This window comes from Acinonyx jubatus, chromosome C2, assembly GCF_027475565.1.
Source record: "Acinonyx jubatus isolate Ajub_Pintada_27869175 chromosome C2, VMU_Ajub_asm_v1.0, whole genome shotgun sequence".
NCBI classification, from domain to species: Eukaryota; Metazoa; Chordata; class Mammalia; order Carnivora; family Felidae; genus Acinonyx; species Acinonyx jubatus.
In genome coordinates, this window is record NC_069384.1 from 139,380,111 (window position 1) to 139,397,248 (window position 17,138).

The following is a 17,138-nucleotide window of genomic DNA, read 5'->3' on the forward strand; positions in this document are numbered from 1 at the left end:
ATGCTAGTTTCAGGTCCTTGGAATCTTCTCAGCCAGAGACAGACCCAGGGTTTCACAGACAGTCTTGCCACCAAGCTGTGATGGAGACGATGGGTTTAGGAAAGAATTTTGAACTAAAGGCTGTTAAGTGGAACTCTGGCCAGAGAGTTCCCTAGCAACGAGTAGTGGCCACCAAGGCAGGAAGAGTAGAGAGTAGAGAGCAGGACAGTTTGGTTGTATGGGCATTGCCCACTCTCCCTTGGAAAATAGAGGCCGAGAGCATGTGTATATGGGACCATAAGGATAGAAAGGCCTGTCGTGTTCCCCTGGAAATTATTGGTATCGTTCCTGGATTTTATGCGTAAAAGAATTTGTGAATTAACCAAAACGTTTGAGTGATTTGAAGACGGTGTGTAAAAAAAAAATATATTCTTTGTTGGGGCACCTGGCTGGGTCAGTCAGTTGATTGACTTGATTTCGGCTCAGGTCATGATCTCACGCTTCATGGGCTTGAGCCCCACATCGGAGCTTGCTTGGGATCCTCTCTCTCCCACTCTGCACCTCCCCTGCTTGGGGTGTCTCTCAAAATAAACAAACTTAAAAAAAAAAAAAACGCTTTGTCTACCTACACTCCTACTTAACTAGTTTGTTTTCTTGGGTGTTTTAAAAGCATACATTTGTGTCGTTATTATGTATAAGGAAGGGTGGGGCTTAGGTAAGCAATGACGTGTTTAAACCAGTTGTGTTTCCAGAGTATCCTATTCCGTCCCCTCCATCGCTGTGTAGCTGGGAGAAGTGAGAAGTATTACCCTTCATAAGACTTCTGCCTCCTCTGGATCCAAGATAGCTTCTGGTGAAATTCCTCACACCAAAGACCCACGCACTCAAACTGGCCGGTTGGAACAATTATCAATTTGGGTTGATTCTATCACGAAGCTACTCTACATGCAAATAATGTAGAGTTTTAACTAGTTTGGAAATGCTCTAAAAGTATCTTTGAGTTAAAATACTTGTCTTAGAGTGAGAATAATCAAGCCTGTCTTAAAAGGATTTTACCTTGTTTCCTGGGATGAGTCTCTAAAGTTGCATTTCACGGATTCTAAGGCACACTCCCTTCCCTACCTCACACGCAAATTTTAGTATTCCTAAAATCAAGATACAGCTTTTATTTTATGGCGTCTTACAGGTGTTGTTGGGAGCAGCTGTAACACAATTACCGTTCTTTGCATGCGTAAACATGACGGTTATTTCTAGTTGCATGACCAGACAAAAGAACTTGTTCATATTTAAGATAGTCATTTAAGGACCATTGGATGAAAGGGTTAGCTTATTGTCTGACCAAGTTCTGTTGACACTGAGTAAGATCCAAAAAGCTCTTGCATGAAAACTGGCCAAATGGTTGGCAACTTAGAGACAATAATGGCACACTCTTTTTTAGAAATGCATAGTTACCGGGGCACCTGGGTGACTCACTGGAGCATCCGACTTCAGCTCACATCATGACCTGATGGCTTGCGAGTTCCAGCCCCACCTTGGGCTCTGTGCTGACAGCTTGGAGCCTGGAGCCTGCTTCAGATTCTGTGTCTCCCTCTCTCTCTCTGCCCCACCCTCTCTCATGCTCACTCGCTCTCTCTCTCAAAAATAAACACTAAAAAAAATGCGCAGTTATCAAAGATTGAATCGAAAAGTGATTTGGAAGGGTTGGACTCTGAGTACAAAGACATTTTAAGAGGACCTTAACCAGTGTATTCAACTCAGGTTTCCATTTGTAGGCAAAAGAATGACCCATGATAAAAATATGTGCCAAATCTGAAAAGAGCCGCTTGAAAGAGTGTAAAATAAAAAACAAGGAGTAAGAAGGGCTTATTTCACCGCTTGATCCACAGGATTTTTGTTTGTGTTTTAGTAATACATAGAAAACCATGTTACTTACTGTGAATGGCATTTTCAGTCTCTGAAATTCAGTTGTTCAAAAAGGGCAGACAATACCTTGGTGAGCGTGTGTACGTGTGTGAAGATGATTCCTTAATTGTGCTGAATCTGTATGCAGAAGAAGTCAGTGTTTCTAATTGTGCTTCACATGCTTTAATTTTTCATTTTTGAAGAGAATCATTTCTCTTTAGGGAGAGCCCAGACTCTCTCCCACAGAGATAATTTTGAGAAGTGATTTCTTTTTTCCTCTGTGAGCCTGTTCTGTAGACCACCTGTGTACCTGACGCCTTAGTAATGGAGTTTACTTGCTCTGCTGGGTGAGATTTTTCTTGATTGCGAGTTCGCAGAAGTCACTGAAGGAGAGCACAGAGCATCTCACAGAACTCAGGGCCTGAGATGTAGCAGAGTCCGAGAAACTGAGTCCTAGAGCAACCCAGAAGCCCCCTCTGCGCTTGCTTTGAGTAAGTGAACATTTTAACTAGTTTGGAAATGCCCCGTACACATCCTTGAGTTAAAATGTTTTATCAGAGATCACAGTAATCAGTTTGTCGGAATTTGATGGAGGTTATAACCTACGAGATCCTCCTATGTATGAAACAGGAGCATCTCATTAGAATTTATAAACGAGCCACAGTCAAGAATGCAGGAAGGAAAAGAAGTCAAACCAAGTACCTGTTGGACAATCTTAGGTCGACCTACACACTTCAGCCTCAGAATAGAAGTCTGTGATATTGCTTGGCTTTGTACTCTGTGTCCCCCCCCCCCCCCAAAAAAAAGGTGACAGTACAACTTATTTTCACAAAAAGGTATAAACCACTAATGTTATGAGCAAGTTCATACTTGCTGTGCAGGAGGAGTGGGAGGCTACCCAGTGACTTTGGCAGCTAAATCTCTATATGACTTGGTAATTATCTCTCTTCTCTGCTTTCTCTCAGACAACCAAAGTCTTACTTTAAGTCTAAATAACACAGTATCTTTTGAAAAATGGGAAGATCTCTGAAGATGCGCTTTGTCTTTATTGCTCCATTATCCTGGGTGACTTACGGCACCTGAATAAGCAATCGACCCAGGAATGACATGCTTGTGTGGATTCTTCTTTTCTCCATTTTAAAGGGAAAATATTGGGAGATAGAAAAGGACCAATCAAATATAATGAATTTGTTTTACATTAAGTAAGAGCACTTCTGCAGATTGTTTCATTACATGTGTGGGTCCACTAAAGACCCACTAACCGAGAATCTTACATTGGCATTTTCTGATTCCTCATGTTTAATGGTGATGTAGCTCATTCAGTCCATCAACCATTATTTTTTGAGTGTGCCAGGACCTGGACTAGAGCAGTGAACAAGACAGATGCAGTCCTTGCCCCGTAGTGTAGCAGAGAAAACAAGCTATTCAAGTAGTCACTGCAGTCAAATATAACAAGATATTCTTCCCAAACAATAACTCTTCTGGAAGGCATGTGTAACACAACATAAGAGTCTAGGAAAACTTCCCCCTTTGTAAGAAACAAAACAAAAACATTTAAATTGAGAACTGAGAACCAAGTAAAAGCCAGGAGTGTGAAATAAGAGTGTTCCAGGCAAAGGGAACAGCATGTGTAAATGCCCAAAAGAGGGAGGGGCGGACCTTGTACTTTTGAGGAAGAGACAGTCCGTGGGTTGTGTGAAAAAGTGCTCATTTCAGATTCTCCAGGGACTTGTAAGGTCTTTTAAGGCATCGAGACTATATCATAAGCCAATGTAGACTTTCCAGCATAGTTGAAACTCAGAGAATAGGTTGGATAAGGCAGTGGACCAGACATTGCTGATGTAGGGGTGTACTGCCTGCACCCCTTCTGCCCCACTGTAGGGGTGAACCATTGTAGGAGTACGACCAGTTAAGATACTGGAGTGCCCCAGAAGTGAGTTGCTGTTGGCCTGAAGTAGGGTGGTGACAGTGGAGTTATAAGTGAATGGATTTCAAACAGAATCAACTGTGTGGGCCTGAAGGCCAAGAAAGAGTCGAGCTTAGCTTTCAGGGTTTCGTGGTAGCAATTGGATCATTATTGGAGCTAGTCCCTTTGGCCGGGGGGAGGGGGGTTGCATATATGTACACTTCTTTATTCAGAAGATCTTAACTAAAATGCATTACTACAATCTGTTCAGTATCAGAAGAAAAAAATAGTTGAGGGGAAGAGAAAATTATAATGAAAAAATGAGATAGAATCAGGGAGACACCCAGCCCATCGCTGAAGTCAAGTCTCCTTTGTAGAGAAGGGCCACATATTGGACCCTGAGCCTTTCAGCAGCCCAAGAGAAGGGGCAAAGATGATTCATAGTGTTCATGAGTGAGATGAAACCCGTTGATTGGAGAAGCCCCATTCTGCCTGATATTGAGACCAACGAGAAAGTTCTCCAATAAGTCTTTCTCAAAAGACCTCAAATAGTGTCACAAACAACATCCTCATCAGAAGCAGTGATAACCTTCATCAGCTCTTTCCTATGATCTCTCAGTGTAGACCAGTGCAAAGGTAATTGAAAATCAATTCTGTGAGAGAAGGGAATACTCCCATCAGATTCAGCCTTACGTGGTTCTGATTGTCACTTCCTGATGATCTGTCATCAAGCCCGGGGCTGGCTGGAGCGTTGAGTGTTTTTTTCTTACATGGTGTCTGTGAGGTTCCTGAACTTGTATTAAAAAAAAAAAAAAAAAAAAAAAAAGAGTAAATGTATACCCTGTATAATTTTTTTTGGATATCAAAACAGGAAAGAACCTCTTTCTGAGGAATAGACCTGGGTTTGGGGAGTTGTCCAGAGTACATCGTCTCTCAACCAAGTTCCTGAAAGACATTACTGAATCTGTAATGAATTTAAGGTTATATTCTTGGGAAAGCACCTAGAGAAGAGCTGCTCTGTTTTTTCAGGAAGTGCTAAGCCGTGTGCTTTTTGTGTCCAGCTGGGGATAGAATTAATACCCTCCTGTGGAAGTCAGGGTATTTAACAATGAGATATGCCTCAGTAGAAGGGTACCTGGTTTTGCTTAACTATGAGCCATAAGAGTGTCCCAGGCAACACAAGATCCTCCCCCAGAAAGTCATTTTGAGTCCATTACAATGCAGGCAGATGGGAGATGGAGGTCCCAGGGTTCCTTGTTTTAAGGGACAACTTTAATCTTGATTTCAGAAAAATTTTAAAGCAGCTGTAACCAAATGCCCACTTTGGTCATAAAAATGAAAATCTCAGCAAATAGAGTATCCAGAGTATATCAGGCTTTGGGCAGTGTCATTCCCAATACAGACTGAAAAAATTGTAATGCAATTTTTAAAGGCTCCGTTAATTTTTTTTAACCAATTCCCCAGCTTCCTTCGGCCTAGGAATAGTAAATATGTATGTTTGTGTTGTTAGTAAAAAATGTGGGTAGTTCTAGAATGTAGTCTTATTGCCGTTAGATTTCAGGGTGATAGCTGAGTTAGTCGATTGCTAGCAATACCTTGGGTTTGAACTCACTTGAACAAGAAGCTTGGTTCTGCTAAAAGGCCATCTAGGAAGTGTGAGAGGGAGGGGGCTGTTGAGTTTAGTGGTCCGAGGAATATACGTTGAAATCACATTTCCTGGGTCCTCATCTGTGCTCCTCCATTTGACTTTGGCAAATTACCTTCTTGTGTCATTTCTCTTAGTTATAAAATAAATATAGTAACAGTGTGTACTTTATGACCGTATGGTGAGGAGGAAACAATAGATGTAAGAGATTTTAGGACGCCTGGCTATAGACAACGCTCCATAAACTTTGGCTGTTATTACAGGTCTTACTTGAACTGTATGCGCTGACCCGTTCCTTCCACCTCTAGCCCAAAAGCAGGCTGTAGGACACGAAGCAAGCTAGACTAATAGGTGTACCTCAGCCCAGCTCCTCTAGTGAGGCAGTGACCGTGAGGACATGTGCTCTTCTGCCAAAAGTAAGGGGGTTATCTTCATATTTGAAGTCCTGCTTATTCACTTGGGTATAGCAAGTGGCTAACATAAACGTTCAGATACACTTTCTTTCTTTCTTTTTTTAATATAATCTGTTGTCAAATTGGCTAACGTACAGTGTGTGTAAAGGGTGCTCTTGGTTTTGGGGTAGATTCCCGTGGTCCATCACTTACATACGACACCCAGTGCTCGTCCCAACAAATGCCCTCCTCCATGCCCATCAGCCATTTGCCCCTCTCCCCCAACTCCCTATCCACCCTCAGTTTGTTCTCTCTGCTTGTCTCTTATGGTTTGCCTCCGTCCCTCTCTGTGTGGAACTAATTTTTTTTCCCCTTCCCTTCCCCCCATGGTCTTCTGTTAAGTTTCTCAAGATCTACATATGAGTGAAAACATAGGATAGCTGTCCTTCTCTGACTCACTGATTTCACTCAGCGTAATACCTTCCAGTTCCATCCATGCTGCTGCAAATGGCAGGATTTCATTCTTTCTCATTGCCAAGTAGTATTCCATTGTATATAAAAACCACATCTTCTTCATCCATTCATCAGTTGATGGGCACTTAGGCTCTTTCCGTAATTTGGCTGTTGTTGAAAGCGTTGCTATAAACATTGGGGCACATGTGCCCCTATGAATCAGCACTCCTGTATCCTTTGGATAAATTCCAAGTAGTGTTATTGCTGGGTCATAGGGTAGTTCTATTTTTGATTTTTTGAGGAACCTCCACACTGTTTTCCAGAGTGGCTGCACCAGTTTGCATTCCCACCAACAGTGCAAGAAGGTTCCCGTTTCTCCACATCCTCGCCAGCATCTGTAGTTTCCTGATTTGTCTATTTTAGCCACTCTGACCAGTGTGAGGTGGTATCTCAGTGTGGTTTTGATTTGTATTTCCCTGATGAGGAGTGGTTGAGCATCAGATGCACTTTCTACTAGAACTGAAGATGCTGATGAGCTGGTGCCTGTATTTTATCATTAAAAACTAAAGGAGCATTTGCACTTTTTAAAAGAAGAATCTAGTAAGTAGATAAATGAGATCACACGAGAGGCTCACACAATCAGAAGGCAGAATCGGGGCTGGAGAAAAGCAGAAGTTGTGGTTTGAATGTGGGAAAAAAAAAGCCTGTTAGACCCCTCCCACTTTGAGGGATACAGGTATAAAATTCATTCATCACGAAAACTGGTCTGCCTACGGTGGGTGTGCAAGGAAGAAAAAATAAAACACGCATGGGTGCAAGGCAAGTCGAAGTCTTATGGTCTGAAATCTTCCAGGAGTTTTTAATACCTGTATCAGGGGTGGCAAACCCAAATGACCAGAGGACCCAGACATGTAACCTGAAGAAAGGGGCCGAGCACACGGGAGATTATAAATGGCAACTGACACTCACAAGCGGTGTTGGAGAACGATAGTGGTGGCGAGTGGGAACCTGGAGCTTCCGTGCTCCTTTTAAAAGAGAGCTACTACTCAGGTCTAATTGATGGTTACCATAAGGGAAGGTGGCTGGTATATGGCCACGTCTTCCAAGTTGTCAGGAAAGCCTTTTAATATTTTTAATAACTATTTAAAAATATTATCAATTAATCGAAATGTAAGACACTGTGTGGGCCAACATTATTGGCCAAAGTAAAAAACACATCTGTGTGCCCACTTGAGTGTGATTTCTTGAACAGGTAGCTTACCCACTTGACATTGGACGCAGATTTACATATGTTACGTAAACCCTTTCCAAAACTTCTCAGACAAAAATGGGTCTTGTTGTTCGGGTGTCCTCACAGAATTGGGAGAAATGGGTAAAGACCTAGCCTCTTTTAGGAAGATAAATGATCTAGGAGACTTTCTGAGCAATATGGGCTTCCCTGTCTTGAAGATTTGGATCACAGGTCATAAGCTGTTGCCCTTTGGCCTTCAGTCCAAACTTTACTGAAATTTAGCCACACCCAATCATTTGCTTACTGTCTCTGGCAGCTTTCCCACGGCCAGGGCAGAATCTGGTAGTTGCTCCAGAGACCCCACGGCCTGCACAGTCTCAAACATTTACCATCAGGTCCTCTACAGAAGAAGTTGGCTAACCCCTCATCCAAATAAACACATCAACCAGAAGTGGTTATATAATCCCAGAAGTACTGTAACAGAAGTACATAGACAGGAATTCATGCACGTGTAAAATCCAAAGTGCTGGGACAGCCTGAAAGAAGGGGAAGGATCAGCCCTTGTGGGAGGTGGTGTGGAAGGCTATCCTGGAAAGGTAATACTTGATTCTTGAAGGACAGGATAGAGTTTCCCCAAGTGCAGAAGGTAGAGCTTTCAGGCATTACATGTTTGGATCACAGCTAATGATTTAAGCTTGTGAAAGAGAGGAGGAGGCAAAAAAAAGGACTTAACACTTCCAGGAATATGTCAGGGAAGCAACAAAGAATTTTGCTCATGTCCCTTTCAGCTCTCAGAATCACTAGGTCCCTACTTAAGTTTATTTTTAAAATAACTCCTTTGACTCAACTTCAAGAGTCGAAAAGTAACCGAACATCACACGGCTGATCAACATGTGAATGACCCAGTAAAGATAGACAATGAATATGGTCCATAAGAAAAAAGTCTAACTGAAAAAAAAAAAAAATCTAATATTTTTTCAGGGAGCAATGTTGAAAACAGTGAACATTTGATTTTTGCTTTAATTTGATATTAGGATCCAGTTTGTCAAATGGATGCGGATCCGTTCTTCCTAAGAATACTTTGCAAAGAATATATTCTGTGTCTAGTGGTGGTGTGTATTTTCTATTTTAATACGCAGAAGTAATGGATACCTGGTGCTTAGTAAATACTGAATTACTAGAAGCCATTCAAAATCATTTGCGTTTATTCATTTCCTAATCATTCCTCAAGATTTGTCTAGGGAACACTCCAGAATTAGAATTTGATAAGAGAGCCAAGGATCAGAGACCCAGAAGTGTCTGGAGACCATCTGGAGCTTGGCCATGCTCTTTAGAGAGTTACATCCCAGAGGGCACTTGTTCGTTAGTGTTGTTGCTCGTACATTTACGCAGGTCCTAAAAAAGGGAATAGTGTACCAGGAAAACCCATGTCTTATTCTGATTTGGCATGACATTTTCTTATGTTTGAAGGCCATCCAAGAGTTTAGTCAGTCTACTAGTTAGAATAATGCTGATGGTTGCAATACAACAGCCCCAAATGCAACTACCACAGATGAGTTTCAACATCGGATCCCACGCTACACTCCTTTCGGTGATGCCATGTCTTTGCGAAGCTGGTTTTTCAGAAATGGTTGTGATTTTTAAAAGCCAGTATTGAGCAAAAGTCGAAATGAGGTACCAAGCGAGGTACCAAGTCAACAGACGCACAAATCTCATCAGTAAGTGATTACGGTTGCAGAGGAACAAGGATGCTTCTCAACTTATATGCGTTATTCTTTTCAAATGACCAGTAGGTCACGAAGACATGCATATTTAAGTGGTTTTCTTAGCACTGAATAAACATCCTCTTAATAGTTATATGACCAAATATACAACTATGCGTGCTTTGGTTAGCCGCTCTCTTCTCTTTTCTCTTTTTCACTAGCTTTTTACTTGGTGGCTTTTCTAGTTTTGCACTGATGGTTTCTGTTCTTATTTTCTTTGGATTCTTGGCTGGTTCTGAAACGATCATTTCTTTTGTCTGAGAGTACAGCAGGGGCATCTTGGCTTCTAGCATTGGAGACTTCTACTTCAGTGTCCCTTTTTATACTGTTAAGCATGATAGCTTCATGGCCGGCACCACCATTCTCCTCTTCCTTCTCAGTTTTCATCATCACCCCAGGCGTCTTCCATTCCCTCTCCAATTTGAGCAGTTACAGGAGTCCAAAGCACAGGTGTAGAAACCACTTCTTTTTTTTTTTTTTTTTTAATTTTTTTACACGTTTATTTTTGAGACAGAGACAGCATGAGTGGGACAGAGAGGGCTCAGCATAGAGCCCCATGCGGGGCTTAAACCCGCAAACCACAGGATCGTGACCTGAGCCGAAGTTGGACGCTTAAGTGACTGACTGAGCCACCCAGGCCCGCATAGAAACAACTTCTGAAGGAGGTTCAGCTTCAGCAATAATTTCTTCTGCTTTCTCTTCCACATTAGAGGTATCAATAGCGGCCTTTTCTACTGTTTTTTTTTTTTTTTAATGTCTCTCTCTTTTTCTCTCTCAAAAATAAACAGAGTGTAAGCAGGGGAGGGCAGAGAGAGGGGGAGACACAGAATCTGAAGCAGGCTCCAGGCTCTGAGCTCTCAGCTTCAAGCCCGACACAGGGCTCAAACCCAAACTGTGAGATCATGACCTGAACCGAAGTCGGACGCTTAACCAACTGAGCCAACCAGGAGCCCCTGGGGGCCTTTTCTACTTTAAATGCTGTGATTCTTTGATTTCCTATAGACCCTGCAAAGCCTAACCTTCCACCTTCTTTCTGAACTTTCCAGTCATTCTCCAAAGCCGTCTGTATTAGCTCTGTAATTTCTAGTCCTTTCACGCCGGCTATTTTACTGTATCTCAGGAGTTGATGTTTCAGCAGCGTTCTCCCACCACAGGACTGGCTAGTACAAATCTCTCGGTGCTTGTTCATGGCAATCACCAGCAAGCCATCCGTTACACGTTCGTCTCGTTTATTGGGATCCCCCAATAAATATGTACCTTGCCGGAAGAAAGCAAAAATGGCACCCATCGGCATGCGGTGGATGCTCACGGGTACAGGATCACACTCCTCAGGGGTGCACAGTGTTACTTCATCTCCTTGGACAGACGTCGGCTCTTCGGAGGTGTCGGAGGCTACGATTGGAGCGATCCTGGCAGCGTCGACCTCACTGCTTTTATTTGCCTTTAATTTCTTTCATGTTCATTTTTGGGAGAGAGAGAGAGAAAGACTGGGAGTGGGGGGAGGGGCAGAGCGCGAGGGAGACACAGAATCCAAAGCAGGCTCCAGGATCCGAGCTGTCAGCGCAGAGCCCGACGTGGGGCTCGGTCTCATGAATCATGAGATCAGGATCTGAGCCAAAGTCCGACGCGTACCTGGCTGAGCCACCCAGCTGCCCAACCTAACTGCTTTCAAATGAATCGTTCGGATGTTCCTTTCGGTCTAGGGGCACTGTGGAAAGATTACTTCGACCACATGGGCCGCCGCGAACTGTGAGAAGGTTTTGGAACCTCTGCCCCGAGGCATTCTCGCAAGCGGAATGCGAGGTCACGTTTGGCTGACGGGTGTGTCCTCGCTGAGGCTTAGGGCAAGGGAAGGGCCAGAGAGGCACTGCCCCTCTCTTGAAGGCCTCCACCTGGTACTCTCCTATCCTTGACCCATGTTCTATTAGTGATGTCCTTAAGTGATCATAAGCGGTGGCAGGCTGGGGGGTGTTCCATAGCTCGCTGACACGATCCAGGCGGCTACGTGAGAGGGGAGGATGAGTTTTGGCAAACAGCTAAGTCTCTACACTTCACTCCTCGACCCACATGTAGAGCGTTCTCCCTTTCCTAGAGAGAGAAAAAAAAAAAAAAGCAAAAGTCTTATGATGGTGTGATTTCTAATGAATACATACGTGGTTCATCCCATTTTTTGACACAGAGCTCCTAAAACCCTTGGAATTCCCTGAGGAAAGCGACAAAGGTGTCTTCTGTTATGTTAATGAGCTTTGGGGCCACACCTGGGTTGCCAGGACAAGTAACCAGGAAGTGGAGGGTTGGAACTTTCATTCCCACCCCCTTGACCTCTGGGGAGGGGAGGGGGGCTGGAGGCTGCATCACTTGCCAATGACCAATGATATAATCAATCATGCCTATGTAATGATGCCTCCACAAAAACCCCAGGAACTGGGTTTGGGGAGCTTCTGAGTGAGCGAACACGTGGAGATTTGGGGAGATCGGGGCCCTCGGGCAGGCCAAGGAAGCTCTGTGCCTTTTCTCTGTACCTTGCTCCATGCACCTGTTTCTCCTGGCTGTTCCTGGGTTGTATCTTTTGTAGTCAACCGATGATCTAGTAAGTAAAACAGTTCCTGAGTTCTGTGAGCCACTCTAGCAAGTTAAATCCGAAGAGAGGGACGTTGGGACCTCTAGTCTGTAGTCAGAAGCACAGTGATAACCTGGATTTGGGACAGATGTCTAAAGGTGAGGGAGCAGTCTCCTGAAACCCGATGCTATGTCGTGTGCACGGTGTCAGAATTGAGCTACACTGCGGGACACCCGACTGGTGTTAGAGAATTGCTTGGTGGTGTGGGGGGGGGAACCCCCTATTGACCAACAATAGACAAGAGTGCAAACCGCAAAATCAAATGTGCCCAATTATTGTGAGGCCTGAGGGACTGGCAGTCAGGAGACAGAGAGCGCACCGAAATTGTCAGTATGCTCCAGAGAGACAAAGGAGGTTAAGGTGATTTCAAGAGAAAAGAGGGAGTGTGTGAGTGGCTTTGAGCGAAATGTGAGTGGAGCTGGTATGGCTACAGTTATGCTTATCCATACATGATTGGTTGCTGGGGCTATTACTAGGCAGAAAGTCCATTTACGTCCATTTTAACATGCAGCAGATGCCTTGGCTTTCAGCTGAGTTCGGCAATGATTCCAAGAATCTTGAGACCGAAGGAAGATGTGCACAAGCCCCACTTTCACTAGGGCCTCCCGACTCCATATTAAAATGACTCTTTTAGCCATGCCTCCTCTATTTTGAATCTTCTTCCACACACCCCTTCCTCCCCCGCAGCTCTTTTGGAATTAGGTATTCTGCACCCTTGGGAGTCCCCAACAGCTTACCGCATCAAGCTCGAATCCAGAATCTCTGATAATGCCTGGTTGTTTTCATCGGGTGTAGAGTTGGCTGCTCCTGATCTGAGCATCTGTATAATAAAAGACAAGTTATCTACGCAACCCACCCCCCCCCCCCCCACACACACACACACACAGCCATACGCAAGTCACACAATACAGTGGTAACTCAAGGATGATATAACTGCGTTAACAAATTGCCGTTTAGGTAAAGAAAGAAATGGTCCATAGTGGTAATGTCAGTCTCCCGCACAGGCATTGGGGGCACACTTAGACCAGGCAGTGGGAGGTGGCAGTGGTGGGAGGATTAGCGTGTTTCTACTTCCTGGGTACAACTCTCTTGACCATTATTTTCTGTGGCCTCTGGCTCCATCCACTGACAGGTCCCTTTTTGCCCATTATCTGCCATTGTTTGATCTGAGGAAGACATTGCGACCGTCATCCAGTTTCGTAATCGAGTTTCTCCTCGTGTCCATCGAGGGCCTGAATCATCACACACGTTCTTGCAGACTAGTTCTGTGACTTCTTTGGCAGTATAATTTCCTCAGAATCATAGTAGGCTTCTCATCTGTTTATGTCCGGTAACTTCTCCTGCCAGTAACTATACCCAGTGTTCTGTGCTAGACCTATTTCCTCCATTTTCTTTGTTACCTTGCTCTAACCACGTCACTTTCACATTAATGGTGGTTCTGTTGAGGCCCCTGAAACATGAGACGTTGGTGAGAAAGCCATAACTGTATTCCCCTTTCCAGTCATGTAAATCCAGCACCCAGCCGCTAAACTACGTCCTTCCCTCATATCTCTGTTTGCGAACCAGGAACTTCTCTGAGCTTATCTCTTTTGTATTATTTTTCAGACACTCAACTGACTGGGCCATCCAGGTGCTCCACTTTTTTTTTTTTTTTTTAAAGTTTATTTTTGAGAGAGACAGACAGTGTGAGTGGGGGAGGGGCAGAGGGAGAGAGAGAGAGAGGAAGAGAGAGAATCCCAAGCAGGCTCTGCGCTGTCGGCACAGAGCCCGATGTGGGGCTCGAACTTACGAAGCCATGAGATCACGACCTGTGCCGAAATCAAGATTCGGACGCTTCATTGACTGAGTCACCCAGGTGCCCCTGAACTCCTCTCTTTCTTGGAACATTTTTGACAAATAGGAGCAAGCCAACACTCACTAATACTCTGGCTCGTTTAGATGGCTCTTCTCACATTTATAGGTTTAGTCTTTGCAAATTCATCAATTCGACCACATCATGTAGGATTTTTTTTTTTTTTTTGGTCTCTCTACCATCTTTGATGTTGATGTAGTTTTAAGGTTGTTGCTTTACATGACTATGCGAGACGCTTGCTTCCTGTGGCTTTCTCCAGAACTTTCCAAAAGGTCTGTAGCAAACATCTTCTCATAACTTCTTGGCCAGATGTCTCAGTCCTGAACTAATTAGTACCAAGGATAACTTAGAATAATCAGACATTACCCCTTTCGCAGAGGTAAATTCTTCAAACCACGTAACCAGTACTCAGGGACATGTGGGATGAGTATTCAAAACTTAAGTCTGTTATGGTGGTCCCTATACAAGACTTGTGAGAGCTCACAGATCCTAGCATGGTCAGCGTGATGGGCTAAACTGCCTTTCAAAGACTTTCCTAGTTCCAGACCCCTGACTATTTAGTGATGAAATTTGTGGAAAGCTAGGGAATATAAATGAGTATACTTAAGTTTTCCTTTCTTTATTTTCTTTCTTTTTTTTTTTTTAGCTTTCCTTTCTATTGAGTGTATTCGTTGCCATTCTTTTTAAATCAATACACTAAGCTCCTTTTAGTAGTGTTGGCAAGCAAGTATATTAAATGGACAAATAGAAGACAAATTCTATTTTTGTTATGCATTTTTACCAGCATCCATTAATCTGTGACCTCTGGTGATATTAGCAATTGTGGGTGGTGTCCTTTAATTTGCTACCTTTCATATTTTCTTTAATGATTGTTATTACTTTTAAAATGAAAAATACACATAGAAAATTAACAGATATATATATTTTTAAGTTTACGTATTTATTTTGAGAGAGAGGCAGCTGGAGCAGGGGAGAGGCAGAGAGAGAAGGAGAAAGAGACTCCCGAGCAGGCTTCTCACTGTCAGTAGGAGCCCAATACAGGGCTCACGCTCATGAACCGTGTGATCATGACCTGAGCCAAAAACAAGAGTCGGATGCTTAATTGACTGAGCCCCCCAGGCACCTCTCAAATATCTTTTAATTTTTAGGGCTCCTGAGTGGCTCAGTGGGTTAAGTATCCGACTCTTGGTTTTGGCTCAGGTCATGAGCTCATCGTTTATGAGTTTGAGCCCTGCATCAGGCTCCACACCGACATTGCAGAACCTGCTTGGGATTCTCTGTCTCTCCCTCTCCCTCTCTCAAGACCCTCCCCCACTCACACCGTCTCTGTATCTCAAAAAAAAAAAAACAAAAAAAAAAACTTAAAAGAAAATTCATAGATATTTGAACCTGAAATAGGAATTTTATGCAATGTACATGAGCTTTTCTGTTCACTACATTTACAGGCCTAGTAGATCTGGGAATTCAAATGGACTGTTGTAGAATTTCTTTTTTTTTTTAACCTTGGGAGCAAAATTGACTGTTTCAGTAATTTTTCTAAATAGTTCTCCCAGCCTCTCTGTCTTATTCCCTGTGAACTGATTAAACTTACCTACTGAAACGTAGCTTTGAGAAGTTTGGAGCTGGAGACAAATTTAGATGGAGGTATTTGCTTTCTCTTTTCACTTGATGGAAGGTTCCCGTTTGTGGCCCATTGGTTGATTTGCCCCTCTTTGGAGTCAGCTCGCCTGCAGCTGTCCTGTAGTCTGTGTATAAACCAGGAACCACTCCACATGGTCATGCTGGTGTGTGTTCCTTCCGTGCTTTCTCAACAGATTGATCTTTCCAAGTGTCTTCTTTGAAATAGATTATTCATTTGGCTAACACAGTAAAAGGCAAATAATTTTAATGGGAGGTTTTGGCATTGCTGAATTACATGTTGGACCTAATTGTTTAGCTTTTAGTAACTGATGAAGATCCCTGACCAAGTAAAGGCACGCAATTTACTACTGGCTTCCACGTCCAGATTTAAGTGAGAAAAATCAGAAATTAAACACAGCAATAAAAATGTACTAGTATTCTGTAATTGCCGGATGCTTAGGGCAGCTGACAGGTACAATCTGAGGCCTCAAACGAATGTGTTTCTTCTCTTTCAGGTAAGTGTCCTTAACACACATATGTACCTGGATACACATAGTATTTCAAGTGAATAAGCGGATGAGTAAGAAACATAAGGAAAGATGAGTTTTCCTAGGGCATCTGAAATAAGGAGGTGGTTACCAATGGGTCAGAGAAGGGATTTGGCAATTAACACCCTCCTGGATTCATTCTTCTATTCATTGGAGAGCGAATGGGACCACCCCTATTCTTAGGAGAAGTGATCTCATGGGAAGACAGAAAGAAAAAAAAGATACAAAACATGAGAGAATGTATTAAATGCCAAGAAAGAAAAGAAATAGGTTCTGTGAGAGAATAACAAGGGGAAACATTTGCCATTTGGTTGGGTGGACAGGAGAGATCTCTCATGAAGAGGGGATATTTAAGCAGTATCACCAGATTCAGATACTTGAAAACGGGGGGGGGGGGGGGGGGGGAAAGACCCAATAAATTTAATACTTCAAAAATAGGACTAAATCTTCATAGTGGTTAGTGTTTTCAATGAAGTTCACTCCTTTATGTCTTTGAAATTGTTGGTGTGGAAACTTCTCGACCAGCACCCCTCAGTAGCTCTGTATGCACATAATTAAAAATCGAAAAGCCTAACTCTTCTATGTGTCCAGTAAATGCTTGTTGAATTGACCTTTGAATTCAAAGTCTCTTCAAACTTTGGTTAATAACTTCTGCCCATGCCAATACAGAGACATCAGCACCACTGCTCCAGAAAACATCTTGACTGAATTTTGAAACAGATGGCTGTTGCACTCAGTTCTGAGGTGACTTTTTTCCAGGAAGGAAGCCCAGATTTCGAGGGAAATGCCCTTGTCAGTGAGGTTCCCCTCAACCCAAGTAAGAAATGAGCTCTATATAAACGATTCCTTTCGCAGTAGATTCACTGCCAGTTGAAAATACAGTTGAGTACATAGATTTTTTTTTTTATTATAATTTTTGCTGCTCTGGTGCGTGTGATATATTGAAGTGTTGGCGTCTTTGCCTTTTTTTCATTAAAAACATCATAAAACATTTAGGGGTCTGTGCAGGAATTGCTGTGACCTCTATTTATAATTGAAGAAAGTAACGTTTTCCTTAAAATATTACTCGAGAGCAGTATTCCTGGCCACGAGACCCTGAAGCCTGCTAACCAGATTTGTGTAGATTTCCATCCTCCCATGTGCAATTACCAAAATGACAGGAAAGGAAGACCCTTGGCAAGAGAAAGAAATCTGGTAAGCACACCGATTTGAAGCAAGCTTATGGGA

At 43.1% G+C, this 17,138-nt stretch overlaps 1 protein-coding gene across 5 annotated transcripts in view; it reads left to right on the forward strand.

Annotated features, from left to right (window-relative positions):
* Positions 1-17,138, forward strand: part of RARB (retinoic acid receptor beta) — a 747,871-nt gene that overhangs the window by 279,220 nt on the left and 451,513 nt on the right. The window lies entirely within an intron of this gene.